At 41.0% G+C, this 16,715-nt stretch overlaps 2 pseudogenes; one reads left to right on the forward strand and one right to left on the reverse strand.

Moving 5' to 3' along the window:
• The first annotated feature begins 3,510 nt into the window (after positions 1-3,510).
• On the forward strand, positions 3,511-7,368 carry LOC120443617 (annotated as a pseudogene).
• A 2,768-nt stretch (positions 7,369-10,136) lies between these two features.
• On the reverse strand, positions 10,137-13,397 carry LOC120443530 (annotated as a pseudogene).
• Positions 13,398-16,715: the final 3,318 nt, after the last annotated feature.

The following is a 16,715-nucleotide window of genomic DNA, read 5'->3' on the forward strand; positions in this document are numbered from 1 at the left end:
CACCGCTGCAATGCAAGCCTGACGTCTTTGTTTAGTAATATTGGATACATGGGATCCTTCACATTGCCTCCAGGTTGAAAAACGATGAAAAGAGAGCCCATTATCCAGCTTCTTGCCTTCACGATCGTGTGATCAAACGTTGCAATCGATAACACAACACGTACGAACCATAGCTGAAGCTGTATCCTGTGTCTAGCCTACTGTCATGGCGGAAAGGGGGCGTGGCCCACCTCCAGTGACGTCAACTCCAAAGCCCTATTGCAAATTTTCAAATGTATATCATGATAAATAATTTTGGTCATATCGCCCTGCTGTATTATATATAGCTTTCAAGAAGCCAAGGATCACCGGACTAAATGACTACAGACCTGTGGTCAAGACGTGTTTTGAGTGCCTGGTTCTCTACTATCTCAAGACCCTCACGGCTCACCTCCTGGACCCCCTGCAGTTTGCATACAGAGCCAGGTCTGTAGATGATGCTATCAACATGGCTCTACATTCCATCATGCGGCATCTGGACTCCCTGGGAATCTACGCCAGGATCCTGTTTGTGGACTTCAGCTCTGCCTTCAACACCATCCTTCCAGACCTTCTCCAAAGCAAGCTTTCCCAGATGAATGTGCCTGAACCCATCTGCCGATGGATCACTGACTTCCTGACGGACAGGAAGCAACATGTGAGGCTGGGGAAGAATGTTTCGGACTCCTGGAGCATGAGCACCGGCTCCCCTCTGGGCTGTGTTCTTTCTCCTCTGCTCTTCTTCCTGTACACCAACTGCTGCACCTCCAACCACCAGTCTGTCAAGCGAATTAATTTTGCATATGACACCACCGTTATTGGACTCATCTCGGACGGGGATGAGTCTGCCTTCAGGATGGAGGCTGAACGTCTCGTGTCCTGGTGCAGCCGCAACAACCTGGTGCTGAACGCCCAGAAGACAGTAGAGATTATTGTGGACTTCAGGAAGCACACGGCAGCTGTTCTTTTTCACATCTGTTCCATTTTTTGCACTGATCATCACCTGCATTCATGTATATATCAATCTGCTTAGCACTTTTTTATTTTTATTTAAGTGTTTGTGCGAGACCTGCGATAAGACAAAGTACCGCAGCAATTTCCTAATGTTGTAAATCTGCTCAAAATTTGGCAATAAGATCCTATCTGATTCTGATTCACTTTTCATATTTTGGTGGAAAATGGGAAATATGCACAATAGTTCTCCAGGCTCCTTGAAGGACATTCAGAACTCTTATTTGCACATTGGCTGCTTTTTGTTCCATTCTTTGTCAAGATGGTCCTTCACTGCTTCAGTAATGTTGAGGTTGGCCTCAAATACTCCACCTTGATTTAGTTTTTACACAGGGGAGTCTTTGTTATGAAAAAAATGCCCCAACTGTTTTTTAACAACTGCATGAAAAATGGCGAGAATGATTGTTCTGGTGGTACAGTTGTGCCAAATTAATTGAGGAAAAAAATGAGGGGAAAAATGTAAAAAAACAACAGAACTTTAAGTGGTTTTCAGTTCAGGCGAACAAATCAACATCTTAAGCTAAGACACAAAGAGAAGAGGCAAGGGAAGCCACTGAGCATGGAGAAAGTGAGAAATGAGAAGAGGGCCCAGATTTATCTCACTCAAGCAAACAAGCAGGTGGTCATCACACCTGTGAACATTACATAGCCACCCTCAGACCTCAGTTCCAAGGTAAAGCAGCCCCCCCTCTCCCCTGCTTGTCCTTTGCAGGGTCACGGAGGGGCTGGAGCCTATCCCAGCTATCATAGGGCAAGAGGCAGGGTACACTCTTGACAGGTCGCCAGTCTGTCGCAAGGCCAACCCAGAGAAACAGGCAAGCATTTGCACTCACTCACACCCACATTCACACCTATGGGCAATTTAGAATAACGTAACCCCACTAACTGCTTACCTTTGGACTGTGGGAGGAAAGCACCTGGAGATAACTCACACAAACATGGGGTGAACATGCAAACTCCACACAGAAAGGAACCGGCCAGGTGATGGAGTCAAACTCACCCTCCTGCCGTGAGGTGAAAAGTGCTAATCACCACGCCACCATGCTGCCCTTGTGCTGGTTTGTGCTGCTTCTGTTTTAAAGATATTAATGAAGATGTAAAGGTCAAAAGGTCCACCAGTTCCTCCGACACTAGCGAAAACAAAATTTATGTTAATTAACTGTTACATTTCTGCTGGTTTGTGATGGAACTAGCTATTATTTTTGTTTTGAGTTATTGCATTAAACTTGAGACTTGGACACTTCCATGTATTTAGAATTTCTAACAGGAAACATGCCTACATTGTTCTGATAGTTTATTTTGTTATGTGAGATTATTATATTATCTTATGACACGTTATACCCCTAATTAAAGATTGTGAAATTATTATGCAGTTTTAGTTTGCATTATTCTCCTGAATTAGAAGAAGGTAATAACTATTACATTTGTTAAACTGATTTGTATTACATTAGACTGCTGATTTATTGTGAATGGATGATATTGTTTTATGATGCACTATACCGCTGAGTTAAGAAGAGAATATTGTGTGCAGAGAGTCAGGGCCTTGCTGTTTTGATAGCAGAGGAGACAGAGCACATTCCACAGGAGCTTCACCCCACCACCTTGTTGGGAGCAGAAAAACAAGGAGCCGAGGTCATAACTTAGGCGCCGTGTGAGAGAAAGAATGTGAATGTTTAGGCTTTTACAACTAGGTGGGGGCCGCTAGAGGCTATAAGAGTTTGAGTAACCCTCCACCAGTTTGAGATTTGCTGTGACCCTCTGCATGCATGTCTCCCCATCCGGATGGTTTGTGCTCAAAAGTGTTGAATTGTATGTAATAAAGTAATTGTTGATTGAGCATTTATACACCGAGTATTGTCCTTCCTTCAGCCCAAAGATCGAAAGAATTGGGAGGTTATAACAATTTGGTGCCTTGTGACCCGGATCTTTAGTGTGCTGAGGAGGGCAGATTTGGCCTGTGGTGAGATCGTGAGGCGAGGCGAGCAGAGGACCGGTCCAAATTAAAAAGGTAAGCACAGCCTGTTGTATAATAAATACCAAATGTGCATATTGGGCTTTCCAAATTTATCTGTTCATTGAGTTACACGTATTTTCACTTTAAATTGTCAGTGTCTGGTTTTCGGCGTGAGATACTAACATAAGTTGAGGCTGAATTCCAGTGTGTCATAGGAACTGGCTCTAGCAAGATACTAAAAACATTCTACGTTGAGACTAGAGTTGCAGCCCACATTACCTTCCACATTTAACTTTGTCTATGACTGGCTTCTGTTGCAAGAAACGGGGAAAATTTCTAAGACGCGGCCAAAGTTCAGCATATGAAATAGAGGTGAAATAGAGTCTGGCTTGTGGTGCGCTTGCACTTCAAAGGTGAGCTCAGAGGTTTCTGTGTGTGTTTCTGCGCGTGAGACGCGCTCTCTGTGTGTTTTTCAGTGAAATATGAACATGGTGACAGTGACGGTTAATGTGTGGATTGGAGGACACTAGTGCAAAGAAAATATTTTATGATCAAAGGTTGACGCCTAGTGGGCCTGTGGAAATTGATTTTGTTCATGGTGTGGCAACCCCCCTGTCTGTGGACGCACAGGCCGGTCCAGCGGCGTCTAGTTAGCCGAGGTGGCGACTTGGGAACTGAAGACTCCCGCATTAGCTACAGAATAACACTGAAACTGCCGTGTAATCACGGGTTTACATTTATTCTGGACTAGAACAAGACACATTTTGGGATCAAAGGTTGAGTTCTAGATTAGTCAAAAGGTTGAATTCCTCGTTTCAGTGGTTGAAAGTGTTGATTGCTTTGTGCCTGTCCCCTGACGAGTGTGTATAATTGAAATAAGAGAGTAAAGAGGGCAATTTGGAGCCACATAGAGACAGACAGGCGTAATTGGGTGTAATACTCTGTGGTGTAAAAAGAAAAACGGTAAGAGGTGAGTAGTGATGTGAAATATGTTGGGTTTTAAATCTGACGTGGAGAAAGGCGAAATGCAGGGAGAGTGGAGAATTATTGAGAAGCAGAGAGGAATGTGTTGTGAGACTGGCGTGCAGTTTGTGGTACTGCAAAAGAACATAAAGAAAGAAAACATATTGTGTTTAGTTCTGATAAATTCAAGTTAAAATGTACCATTACACTCAGAGGATCAATATGAAATCAAACATATGCAAATTTTGTATGAAGCACATGACTGATAACTGTTCTGTCCTGAGCTTTTGTTTCCTATAGCGCCCGCTTGACCACACCAACAGTTTTTCGCCACCAAAGGAGGGTAATTGCGAATATTCGAGGGAGGAATATCACCACAAGTGGGAAAGGTAAGCCCCGATGGGGGTGATAACATCATAAATTTTACTTATGGTCAAATTCTTCAAATTTGACACCAAACATAAAATTTCTCCAAAACTTAGAGACAGGGTGTAGTTCTGGTTAAACATAATTTGGCAAACCACATAAGGATGGAGGTTTGAATCTATAATATTTTGAAACAACACTCAGTAAAATCTTGACCATATTGAGTATGTTTATTCTAGTGTGCAGAGATTTGGTAATCTGACCAGGGAATGTAATAAACAGGACTGTTAGAACAGTCCCCGGTAATGTCACCTTTGACGGTCCAGACTGGGATGGCGTTGGACATCCGCACGGTGGCTCTGTTATAAACATGGGTTGGTAACTAAGCAATTTAAATTTAGTTTGCCAGTCTATTGTAGATTTCAGTATGAACATTTACATTTGTAACTAATTGCATATCTGCATGCCCAGTACTTGCAGCAAATTGGGCAGCTTTAATTTCTAAAACACCTAACTAATTGGTTTAGCCTGAATTATTTGGAAATGTTGGATATGCAAATATTTGGATAGTTGTTGGATATCTGTTGTGTAGACATTTCCTTTTATTTTTGAGCTTTTACAACAAGGGCGTATCAATTGATACACAATTAGTAAAAAAGTAAATATATTTGCAAATTTGTTGCAGTTATGTCCACGTCATTATATCAAGTAAAGTTGTTTCAATTTAGAAAAGTTAAAATATTTTGTACTTGGAATCTTCTGATCTGTTTTTTTTTTGTTGTTGTTTTTTTTTTTTTTTTTGCAATGAACCGAGAAAACTTGCAATTCTCTAGTTCTTGTCTAAAAGTCAGTCCTTTAACAAGTTCTTTGTAACAAATTCAGATTTTGTGTAAACAGCCAAGTTAATCAGCTATGGGGCAAATGTGCAACCTTTTCTTTGAATAATTCTATAATTAAGTGTTAAATTGCAGTTAGCAGCTACTGTAAACCAAACCTTGTAATAAAGATCAAAAGGGAATAAAACCTTAGGACAACCAAGTATACAAGATGATGTGATTAGAAGGAAAACCACCCATCAAATAGAACGGGCAAATGCGTTCTTAAAACGTTGCAGAGGTCGTGGGTTAGCATTTCAATGTAAGACTACCCAGCTGATTTCACTAAAAGTTCCTCTTCCTTTGTAGAATAACCCAGTCAATGAAATCAACTGCTGTGGAGCTGATATGAAATGCAGCCTCTGCAGCTTTCTAGTAACATTTTTTAAGAGTGTCAGAGCAGCATGGAGCTCCTTAACCTGGTGAACCTTAGAATCCTAATCTTCTGCTCTGCATGTCAGACAGTGATCTGCAGTTAACAGCCATTCTTCCACACATGCTCGTGCAGGAATCTTGTGCAATTGTGTCTGCGTGGGGTGGGGTGAGATTATGAAGCAGACCAGCTCTAACACTCTACAACTTCCTCTTAGCAGTGACAGAGCAACACAAGCAGGGGCTAAACAATCGGTGAGTTAATACTAAAGTCACATTTTAAATTTTGATGAAAAAATATGAAAATGTTTTAGATAAAAAAAAATAAAATAATCTGTTTTAAGACACTAACCTATATCCTGTATTTTGCACTTGTAAGGAATCATGGATTACGGTGATTATAATAACACATATCCTGACGGTTATTACACATTTCCTGAGTCTGTGACTCCTGAGATTAAGCCGATCCAGATAGCGGCTCTGGCCATGTACAGCCTTGTGGCCCTCCTGGGTGTGCCTGGAAATGCTCTGGTGGTGGCACTTCGGTCCGCTGGCCTGCATGCTCATCAGAGGCCTGTTTTACTACTGTACTGCAGCGTCCTGCAGCTGGTTGTGATCAGCGTGGATCGTTTGTTCCTGGTCATCAGACCCATCTGGTGTCAGAACCACAGGCGACCCAAACAGGGTGCTTATGGATGTGTTGCTGTGTGGGTCCTGGCCTTGATAGGCAGTATCCCACAGTTTGTGTACGCCAAGCAGATTGAGGCAGGTGACGAGAAGAGAGAGTGTAGGATGGAGTACACTGTAGACGGTGCCTGGCCTGTCTCTGTTTTTCGCTTCCTGATTGGATTCATTATTACTTTCCTGGCTATTCTAGTTTGTCACTTGGTGGTTTTCAGCAAGACACAGAGGAGAATGACACGTAGTCGGACTGGATCCAAGAAAACACTGAGGGTCATCATCTCTGTGGTGCTGAGCTTCTTCTTGTGTTGGCTACCTCTGCACATTGTGGATTTCCTCATGCTGACCACCCCTCGGGTTTCCTCTGCGAGCCCCAAACTTCACCTGGCACACGTTATAGCGCTCTGCCTGGCTTACTTCAACAGCTGCCTAAACCCTATGCTCTATGTGTGTCTGGGTCAAAGCTTCAAAGACAGCATGAACCGCTCCCTGCGTAACATCCTCCACTTTATCGGCGAGGACCCGACCACCAAGAACAGTGTCACTAATGTGGACACCAAGAGCACCAGTAATGGCAACGAGATGACAAAAATATGACTGTGTACTGACTGTAATACTTTAGCAATAGAATAATCGTTTCGCAAAAGAATAAGTAATTTCTGCTGACCTTGGCTTGGATATGAGCCCTTATATTTGACAGTAAAATAAATCACTTGGTGTGTATAAGTAAAAAAGGTCTGTGGATGCAAATACTCTGCCTTTACTTTTTGAGTCAATAAGATTTTTTTTTTCTAGTTAAGTTGGGTGGTAAGTAAATATGTTTCCAAGAATGTTTAAGAAGAAAATAACACATTTAAACGCATGTGTGTCATAAAATAAGTTAATTATTGTTTGCATGTGATTTAGTTTCTCTAAATCAGATATCATCCATGAATCTTCATGTCTCCTCCTGCCTGGCACCTCTATCTTTAACATACACTATCCCTCCTCTGCACATGTCCAAACCTTTTCAGCCTTGCCTCTCTAACTTTGTCTCCAGCTGCTGAACACAAGCTGTCCCTCTGAAACAATCACATCTGATCTTGTCAATTCTGGTTACTCCCAATTAAAATCGGAACTTCAACTCTGCCCCACATGTTGTGTCCATCACTGCAGAACAGTGGAAAGAAATCAGAAGCTCTTTAGCAAAGTATATATTTGCATCTTTCACCCCTATTCTCAAAACTTGTATGGTGTCCAATAACTGGAGATAATTTATCTGAATTTCAGGTGCAGGACCACACCTCATGCACTGGTATATGCCTCCTGCGCCACAAGCTGTTCTTCTCTCCTTTTTTCCCCAATTCAGTCACTTCTCATTAGATCTGCCTGGCCTGGGATCTGCTGCCAGTCCCCTCTGAGGCCGTTCCCAAACCGCAGCTTCAATTTCTCCTTTCTGCTTTCAGTCCTTGAAAGTAGCTATATTGTTACTTAAATTGATCAAGATGTTCTTTGCATCAGCCGTTCCTTCAGTATTCCTAGAAGTCCTTTCTCATCCAATTTCAGACTTTAACCACTTTCTCATGTTTTTTTTTTTTTTGAAAACTCAAGAGGCCTTTTTGTCCAGGCTCTGAATCAACAGAGATGATGTTAAAATAACATTTCCTAAAGTTCACAGGTACTTAATCTAATCCATAACTATCTGCAGAATTCAGATGGTTGAGGGTGGAGTTTCAGATAAAACAATTGAAACTGTTGTTTATTAAACTGGTGTACAAGATCTTGAAATTATTTCAATACATCACTGTGGACTACTAGAACTTCTGGTCAAAATGAGCTTTACCTTAGCACAACTTTGGGTTTGGCAAGATCAAAATTAAAGACTGAAACCAGTTTATTCCAAATATATTTAAGATAATTAATATTTGGATGATCTTTTCCTTCTTTAGGCAATTTAGACTTAGAGAGAAGACTCAATGCTATACCAAGGAGCTCTCTCAGGGGGAAGTGAGTCTTGGTTAATGTGTAACAATAAAACAACATTCTTAGATGTTCAAAGTCACCCTTCACCAACTGGTCCTTTTAGTTTTTTAAGATGTAAGTCAGGCTTTTTCATTCCACATAAACATGTTTGCTATCTTAGGAAATCACCTAAAAAAGGCAAGGGGAACTCTTGTCTCCAAAATGTGAAGTGAGCATAAAATATTCATGCAATAATCCTTAAACAATGCTTTATGTAAATTGCACAAAATACCAACAGATGTGTGTTTCAGAGGTTTATTCTTAAACCAACCTACTGATAAATGTGGAAAGCCAACATTTTTTCCATTTTCTGCTCTTTTTCCAAAATATCTGGTCATGTACCAGTACTTCATTGCTTTTATAGAAATGTACACAATCTGGTATGTGCATGACTTATAACTATAAATTATACACAGATAGCCTATAGGTCTAAAGAGGGAAGTAAAACTACATTTTTTTTTCTCCTAATGGGAAATCCTCTGTTTTTAAGACGACATTAGACAAATGGGTTCTCACTAAATTTATGAGCCTTCCTAATGAATTTATCATCTCAGGCAGCAGTTTTAAGTCCTATTTACTGCAGCATGGCGTTGATTTTATCAATTACGGCACCAAGTAGGATTTAAAAAAAGAAAAAGATGATGAATCAGGGAATGCCTAACTCGCAATCACTCCTGCATGAACGCACATCCACCCTCCTTCAGTTTGAAGATGAAAATAAGATGATGACAGTCAAAATCTCAGATTGAGGCTTCAGATGTGCTTCTTATCTCCTTTATTACATACACTCTACTTGTTACAGGTGTTAGAGAAGGCAGGGTTCTCATGCATTTTGGAGATATTTGATGCAGATGCAAATGAAGAACCGCAACTCATTTTGTCCATTAAATAAACTTCAGAGTGCCGCTAAGTGTCTTCACAAATGTTACTCTAACCTGGTTTTCTTCATTCTCAGTCACATTAAGTGGACCTTTTCCGTGCCATATTTTCTGTTGTATTAATTCTCATATTTAAACAGTCAAAGTTTCAAATGAGGTAAGCATATGAACAAGTAATCCCTGTAAACTAAACATTTAGGCTTCAGACTACACTAAACGCTCAGTTTCAAACACTTCTTTACTACTCTTGCATTCAACTGATATCAGACGCTAAAGACACCCTTAAAATGGTCATCTCGTGGATTCGTGCTGTATTCCATTTTCAGTGAGAAGTTGGAAATTTCAAGTTTGCAGCTGGAATTTTCAGCTAAAACCCTTAATCAAGTCGGACTTCCCACGTAAAAAGTCAGAGACATCACACCAACCCTACCTTTGTAATCCGAGGTGGCAGCGGTGAGAACTTGTAATCTGTACAACCACTGTTCTGTATTTGTGACTGCTAAATAAACCATACACGTGGTACTGACCAGGCTCTCTGTGCTGAGGTGCCATTTTTAAGCACAGTAAATAAATGAATAATCATTACGTTACACTCCACACACTGCCTGGAAGCCTGCCATGGGGTTTACTTGGGTACGAAATCACTCGCAGTTCCAAAATCTGACTTCCGATGTAAAAACTCCACCTGCTGTTCAAAGCTTCTGTTTGCGAGGGGCACCCAAGTAAAAGAAATCTGCCTTATGCTTAATTTATGCTACCAAGGTTGTGTCAGTATTTGCCTCTGGAGACAGGATTTTAAATCACCATTGCAATCGAACAAAATCTCAACTGTGCAGTGCCCCATGTGGACGACACTGTGCATCAGTTAAATGCTGATTGGTTGAAAAGTGGGCCGGAATAAGGTACAGCAGAGTTCACCAGAAGTGGAAAAAATACATTGTGAAAAGCTGAGGAAGGGGCTACAGTGCACACTTTTCATTGTTTTTAACATTCTGTTTCACTTCAGCTCTTTGCATGTTAGAACTTCACTCTTGTCTGCAGCTGGCTGACAGACTGACAATAGCACAGGCAAGAGCCACAAGAGCGCAAGTTTTATAGTGCCAGGGCTCGCAAAATCACTAGCCCGACGTCCCGGGGCCAGCGATTTTTCCAGTCGGGCTACCAAAATCTATCTCAGCCCTGCCCGTCGGGCTATCATAGGAAGGAAAAATATGTGTCAGTGCTTTTGCATTTTCTTTCGCAAATGTAGCTGAGTAATTATGTCATTGGCATTGATGAGCCTCTCTCAATATGTGACATATTGAAATCGCGTTTGAATTTGTGCTTGTTTTTTGCTTTCACTTTGCGATCGCGCGAACGGTGTGTAGAGAGCGGCAGCACTGATTGGTGAGTGACGATTAATTGCGCACCAATTCCTCTGGCATCATCTTATCACTTAGAGCAGGGCGATATGACCAAAAATATTTATCACGATATACATTTGAAAATTTGCGATAACGATATAACTGACGATATAATTGACACTAGACAAAATACTTTACAACTCCACAACTTTATTAGTGCAAAAAACACCATCAATGTATTTTCACTTAAACAAGCAGCTGTTTTTTATGTGCATTAAAGTTATATAAAAATGTAACAGTGCAAATTCCTTGCTGACAGTTTAACCAAAAGGCATTTCCAGTGGAAATTGGCTGACATATCCTCAGCAAAACCATGTATAATATCCACAAAACTTAAAAAGAGGTTATACACACACAATACGGTAATATTATGTTGAAGCACAGTACGTATCACTCCGCGAGGCTTCTGCCTACGATAGCCGTAATGCTCCGACAATCCATCAAGCGGTGTGGCTTCATAGCTTAGCAAAGTTGTACTAAAACATTTGACAGATTTTCGAGTGCCGTGTACCACATAAAATCGTTTCAAGGTCAGTAAACACAACCAGAATTCATACATAAGGCACACGGGATTATAAGGGACACTGTTGATTTTCAGAAAAATCAAAGGATTGATTTTAAGTGTGCCGTATTTTCCAAACAACACGGTAATAACGATGGCCCGCTAGCATGTGCTACCAAAAATAGTGCTTTGTTGTGTATCTGACGGACGAAAGCTAAACCAGTTCCACACCACTGAAGTTACAGCACTTTTACAAACCAATTCTGGTTCATCCGTTTCATTTAACGATCCACTTTCGCTCTTCTCATTCTGCGTCGCAGCCATGTGCGTATGTAAACATAGGCACTGCCCATGCGCGTTTTACCCATATTCTATCGCGATATTTCATTTTCCTATCGTTGCCCAAAATTACACCGGTATTACCGTGAACGGTATGATATAGCCCAGCCCTATTATCACTCATTAGCTTACTATTCAAACGTGACAAGTGAAATCTCCCGCAGCAAGCTTAAACATGTGAGAGGTTGATTGCGCAGAGAATCGCTGACCGTTATGTAAGTACGTGTGTAAAAGCAGCAGGATTTATGCAGGTATTTTAGTTCTGCTGAGCCAAATAAGACAGGTCAGGGTGAAGAAGGGGCAGCCAATGAAAAACCTACCACAAAACGGAAAAGTTATGACAAATCAGACTGAGGCAAAAAGAAAGCTCAGCTTTTTTGGTTTCATGGACAAAAGAATTTATGTGGCTGGAATATGACGAGCTATCTTTCCCAGAACAAACAGCAATTGCAAAAAACATACTAAAAATAAACCAAGCACAAGAAGAAGTCCTGAAAAATCTTTCAAAAGCGTACTATGTTGCAAAGAGTTAACTACCATTGTCAAAATTTAGCAGTCTTTGCAAACTTCAAAAAGGAAATGGCCTAGATCTTGGTTCCACTTACCCCTTACCCGTGACTTCAGTGGAAATTTCAGATTCAGGATCTGACACAGACTGATTCATGTTCTACACAGTTCTTACAAGTTCATAGAAATTTCTGTTCAATTAGAAACAAGTATTTGAGTTGATGATTGTAATTTTTATACAGTTGTTGTGATTTGTATTTTAACAATTTTCTGATAAATTTTTGTTTCCGTTACAATATTATACTTTAATGTATAATATTGTAAAGGAAACAAAACATTAAAAAATTGCTCTCTTTTTTATTCGGGCTACTTAAATTTATTTTGGGCTACCAAAAACTGAAGAGTGCCTGCCTGAAGGGCTACCAGAGATTTTGAAATTTTGCGAGCCCTGAGTGCCCACATCTGACAGGAGACGCCCTCTGCAGGTAGATGGGCAGTCCGAAGCTTCCTCATGCACTACCACTGCTGAACTAAGATTTTCTCATTAAAAGGGAATAGACTGAAGAGATGAACCAAGGCTCAGAGTAAAATAACCCAGCTAACAGGCAAATGATCCCCTTCGGTAGGAGTTTATAAACGGAGTTATTTAACATTCCTACCTTTTGTTTTTCTCCCCATGCAAATGATTCAAGCGTAACCTGAAAGCGCGTGACCATCATTTGTCACCGACGCCGATAGTCCTCGGACAGAATTTCATTCATTTTTTTCACTTGAAGCTGAGAAACAGGAAGAGGCAAAGATGTAAATGCCACATTAGAGTCACGTCTAAAGTCTTGTGAGCTGAAAACAGGCCTGGCAGCTTACCCACTGCTCTGAGCTGAGGCCGGTGTTGAGAAGAGGTTTGGTCATGTCTCCACTTGGTAGGCGAGAAAGCCTCTCATTCACCTGCATTAAAGCAAATGTTTGTAAACTCCTCTTTCAATGCTTCTCAGTCTGTATTCGCAATTTATTCATGGCTCAATCTCTGTTATTTCAAGCTTACCTCGTTCAAAACGTCCTCAAACCGAGAGGCGGCGTCCATGTTGAGAGCACGCAGAAGTAAAATCCATTCTGCTTGCATCTCTGCCTTCCTCCCGTTTTCACCTGAACCGTCATCGCCTTCGTTTTCCTCACAAAAGTCACGGCTCAGATCTTCAACTCGCTGCTCTTTTTCAGAGTCCGCTTCTGTCGCCCGCTCGTCAGGATGTGACTCTTTGTACTTGATAATGCGAGCTGCTTGCAATTCCTATACAAGGAACTCTGCAAGATGTGCAAAAGAGCACTAAATCCACGAGCACTGCAATCATCTGTTCTTTCTACAACAGTATCCACCACAGTCCTGTTTCTCACCAGCGACTTTGTTGAGAGTGGACGGGTCCAACACTCGGAGGTCAGCACAGCGAGGGGAGAGGATATGTTTGATAGTACATTTTTCAGCTCTCCCGCCAGCAGCACATCACCTGACCCTCCTGAGTCTAAAAAGGGACAATTAAGCCAGTTTATTTAACACATTTCACTGCAAGTTGAATCAGAAAGATCTGATTTTTTTCATGGCTTATATTTGTAACATAGTAACTGTAACTGTCCCTGAGACAGTTAAAATAAAGTTGTTTATTTCATATGTTTCTGTGATAGAGAGATGCTTAATAATTACAAATTAAGTTGATAAAAGTGTAAAATTGATTAAAAAACATGTCTAAAATATGTGACAAAATATGGGTTTGTAAAGTGCTGTAAAGTTTGTAAAGTTTGTATGAGGTAGAGTTTGTAATGGTCACATGACCAGAGTTTGGTTGAGAGCGCAACCATGGCATGGTGAAGCTAGCATGGATACAGAGCTACAGATGCATCTACAGTCGCAACGTTAATGTCATTCTGCATGTGGTCCAAGAGGCGCACACGGTATGGTTTCATGTATAATGTTTGTATAATGTTGCATACGTGTTCTACACTTGTAATGAGAGGACATTTTTGTGATATACATTATTGTGCATTTTTTCTGTTCTGCTTGCACAAGACTGTTTATGGACAATGATATGAGAGACTGATAAGCTCAAACAGTTATGTTGTAAACTTTGTGTTTCTTCAGTTTTCACGGTGTCTGAAGACAATAAGAGTGAGAGAGAGAGAGAGAAATAAATTTCCGAAGACATCAGTATGATGCGTGGCCATTCTTTGTTGGACCCCTGTAGTTACAGTGAAAACGTACCGCCAACGTGGCTGGAAGTTCGACGTTAGAAGCAATGTATGTTCCAGAATAAGAAAAGAAGAAACGTTCTTGACGGCGCAGTGTGTGTGGTTCGAGAACACAGTGGAAAAGAGGCTTGCAAACTTAAAAGAGGAAACACCATTATTGGCGCTTTGGACGGCAACGACCACGACTTCACCAATAGAGGGCGACATTGACCATCATAAACTACAGCTCTGCAACTCTCTGCCGCTGCACACACAAAACTGTATAATCCCTGGCGGCCTTCAAGGAAAAGATAACGGCTCTGCAGTCAGCGTCAGGTTGGGCTGTGATATATGCACAACTGTTAGTAAAGTTTGGAGAGGTCTATTAAAATAATAATTTATTTTGTATGAGAAATGTTTTGAGTTAAAGGTAACCAACCTGTCATTATAGCCAAACTGTTCCCTTTTATTTTACAAGTGGTGTTGTTTAAAGTGTTCTAATAATGTTTAAGAGTTCAACTTAAAAGAAGACTAACAAGGGGTGTAGTTAAGCAAACTGTTGCAAGAATCAGATTGTATTGAGAATTATATGTTTGCCAGGATCGCATGTACATATAGCAACAACTTGTTTATGCAGCAGGTTTGGTGAAACATGTACAATGTCAGTAAACACAGAAAAATCACATATTGAAGAATGCAGAGAACAAATTGATTCCCTTAAGGGAGAGCTGAGTAGATTGAATGAACAATTGAAATTACAGACTGATGATGATGTTGAAAGGGAGAAATTGGAGTTACTCATAGGTGATATTCATGCTAAAATAGAAATCAAGCAGAAGCCTGCCTCTAATACTTCAAGACTAGAGCCCAGGAAATCCTCAAGGGAGCGAAAGTTAACGCCCAAAATGCTAGAACTTAAGCAACAAGAGTTTTCTCAGAAGGAGAGTAAATTTATCAAACTATATGAAAACTGGAAAGAACAAGTTAAAGCTACACGTTCCAAACTTAAAGAAGAGTGCTCTGACCAGGAATTAGCTGACATGATGGATACTGTCGAAGGGCTGGAGACACAAGTGAAAAATACATACGAAGATATAAGATCGCAGTCAGCCCCTTCTACTGAGACTAGAAGAAAATTGATTCCTGCACAGCAGTTACAGCGGACTTGATGAGAATACTTAAAATGTACGTATGAGTGAAGTGGGGCAAGAAGAGTTTGATGCTAAGGCAGAAAATGCGAGACTTCACATGGTGCTAGACAGAGAATATGCTCAGTCAATATTTGGGACTACAATCTCCCGACCTTCTGTGCGTAGCTACCGCTCAAGCTGTTTATCGGAGCAGCAAAGCATCAATGCAAAAGGGCAGAGTGTGCTGCACAGCTTGCCGCGAAGCAGGCCGAGATAGAGATGGAGGAGGCTATTGCTACACAAAGGCAAGAGCTTAAAAGACTAGAAAATCAGCGAGATCTTCAGGTAATAACTGCAAAGCTAAAGGCTTATTCTCAAGCAGATTCAAGTGAAGCCTGTGGAGAAGACAAAAGCGCACACAGTGAGGTAGTCAGTTGTCCTCCATTAGCTCCTGAAGAAATCATACCAGAGCAAAACTACAAGAATAATAACAATGAACAACCAAACAATACTAACAATGAGTCATTGTTAATGCAAGCCTTGCATGACACAATGGTCCTCACCAGACTTCCTGCACCTGAGCCCCAGTCTTCTCAGGGGACCCACTTAAGTTCTTAGAGTGGAGCACTAGTTTCAAAGCTTTGATAGAACGGCGATGCACAAATCCAGCTGACAGGTTGTTCTACCTATGCAAATACATCAGTGGAGAAGCACGGTCTGTATTGGAGGGAAGCTTTTACAGAAAAGATGATGAAGCATATGACCAAGCTTGGGAAGCTTTGAATGCTCGGTATGGCCACCCCTTTGTAATTCAGCGTGCATTTAGGGAAAAACTGAACAACTGGCCAAAGATTGGTTCAAGAGAGTCGCTTAAACTGAGACAGTTCAGTGATTTTCTGACAGCCTGCAGCAATGCTATGCCATACATCAAAGAACTGCAGGTGTTAAATGACTGTGAAGAGAATCAAAAATTGCTCCAAAAACTTCCTGACTGGGTGACTTCTTGTTGGAATCGTCATGTCACAGTGCAGTTACGGCAAACAGAAGAATATCCAAGCTTCAAACAATTCGCTGACTTTGTTGCACAAGAAGCGGAAGTTGCATGCAATCCCGTAACATCATTTCATGCCTTGAAACACACTGAAGAAAGGTCAGCTAGAGACATAAAGCGTCCAAGGGCTAATGCATACATCACAAATGTGAAAGCATCGGACAGAACAACCACAGGATACAGCGGAGTGGAGAACAATTCAAATGAGGCTGATATAGAAAGAAAAGCACATGCTTTGCCATCAAACTCAGTCACATGTATTTGCTGTGGAGAAAGCCATTCTATTCACAAATGCCAGACCTTTGTTAAAATGTCCGTGGAGAACAAGAGAAAGTTCATACTCGACAATAACCTGTGCTTTGGCTGTCTCAGAAGAGGACACAATTCAAAAAGACTGTAAGCGCAAAGGCGACTTGTGGGGTTTGTAAAAAACATCATCCAACAGCTCTT

Source organism: Oreochromis aureus, linkage group 14 (genome assembly GCF_013358895.1).
Source record: "Oreochromis aureus strain Israel breed Guangdong linkage group 14, ZZ_aureus, whole genome shotgun sequence".
NCBI lineage: Eukaryota > Metazoa > Chordata > Actinopteri > Cichliformes > Cichlidae > Oreochromis > Oreochromis aureus.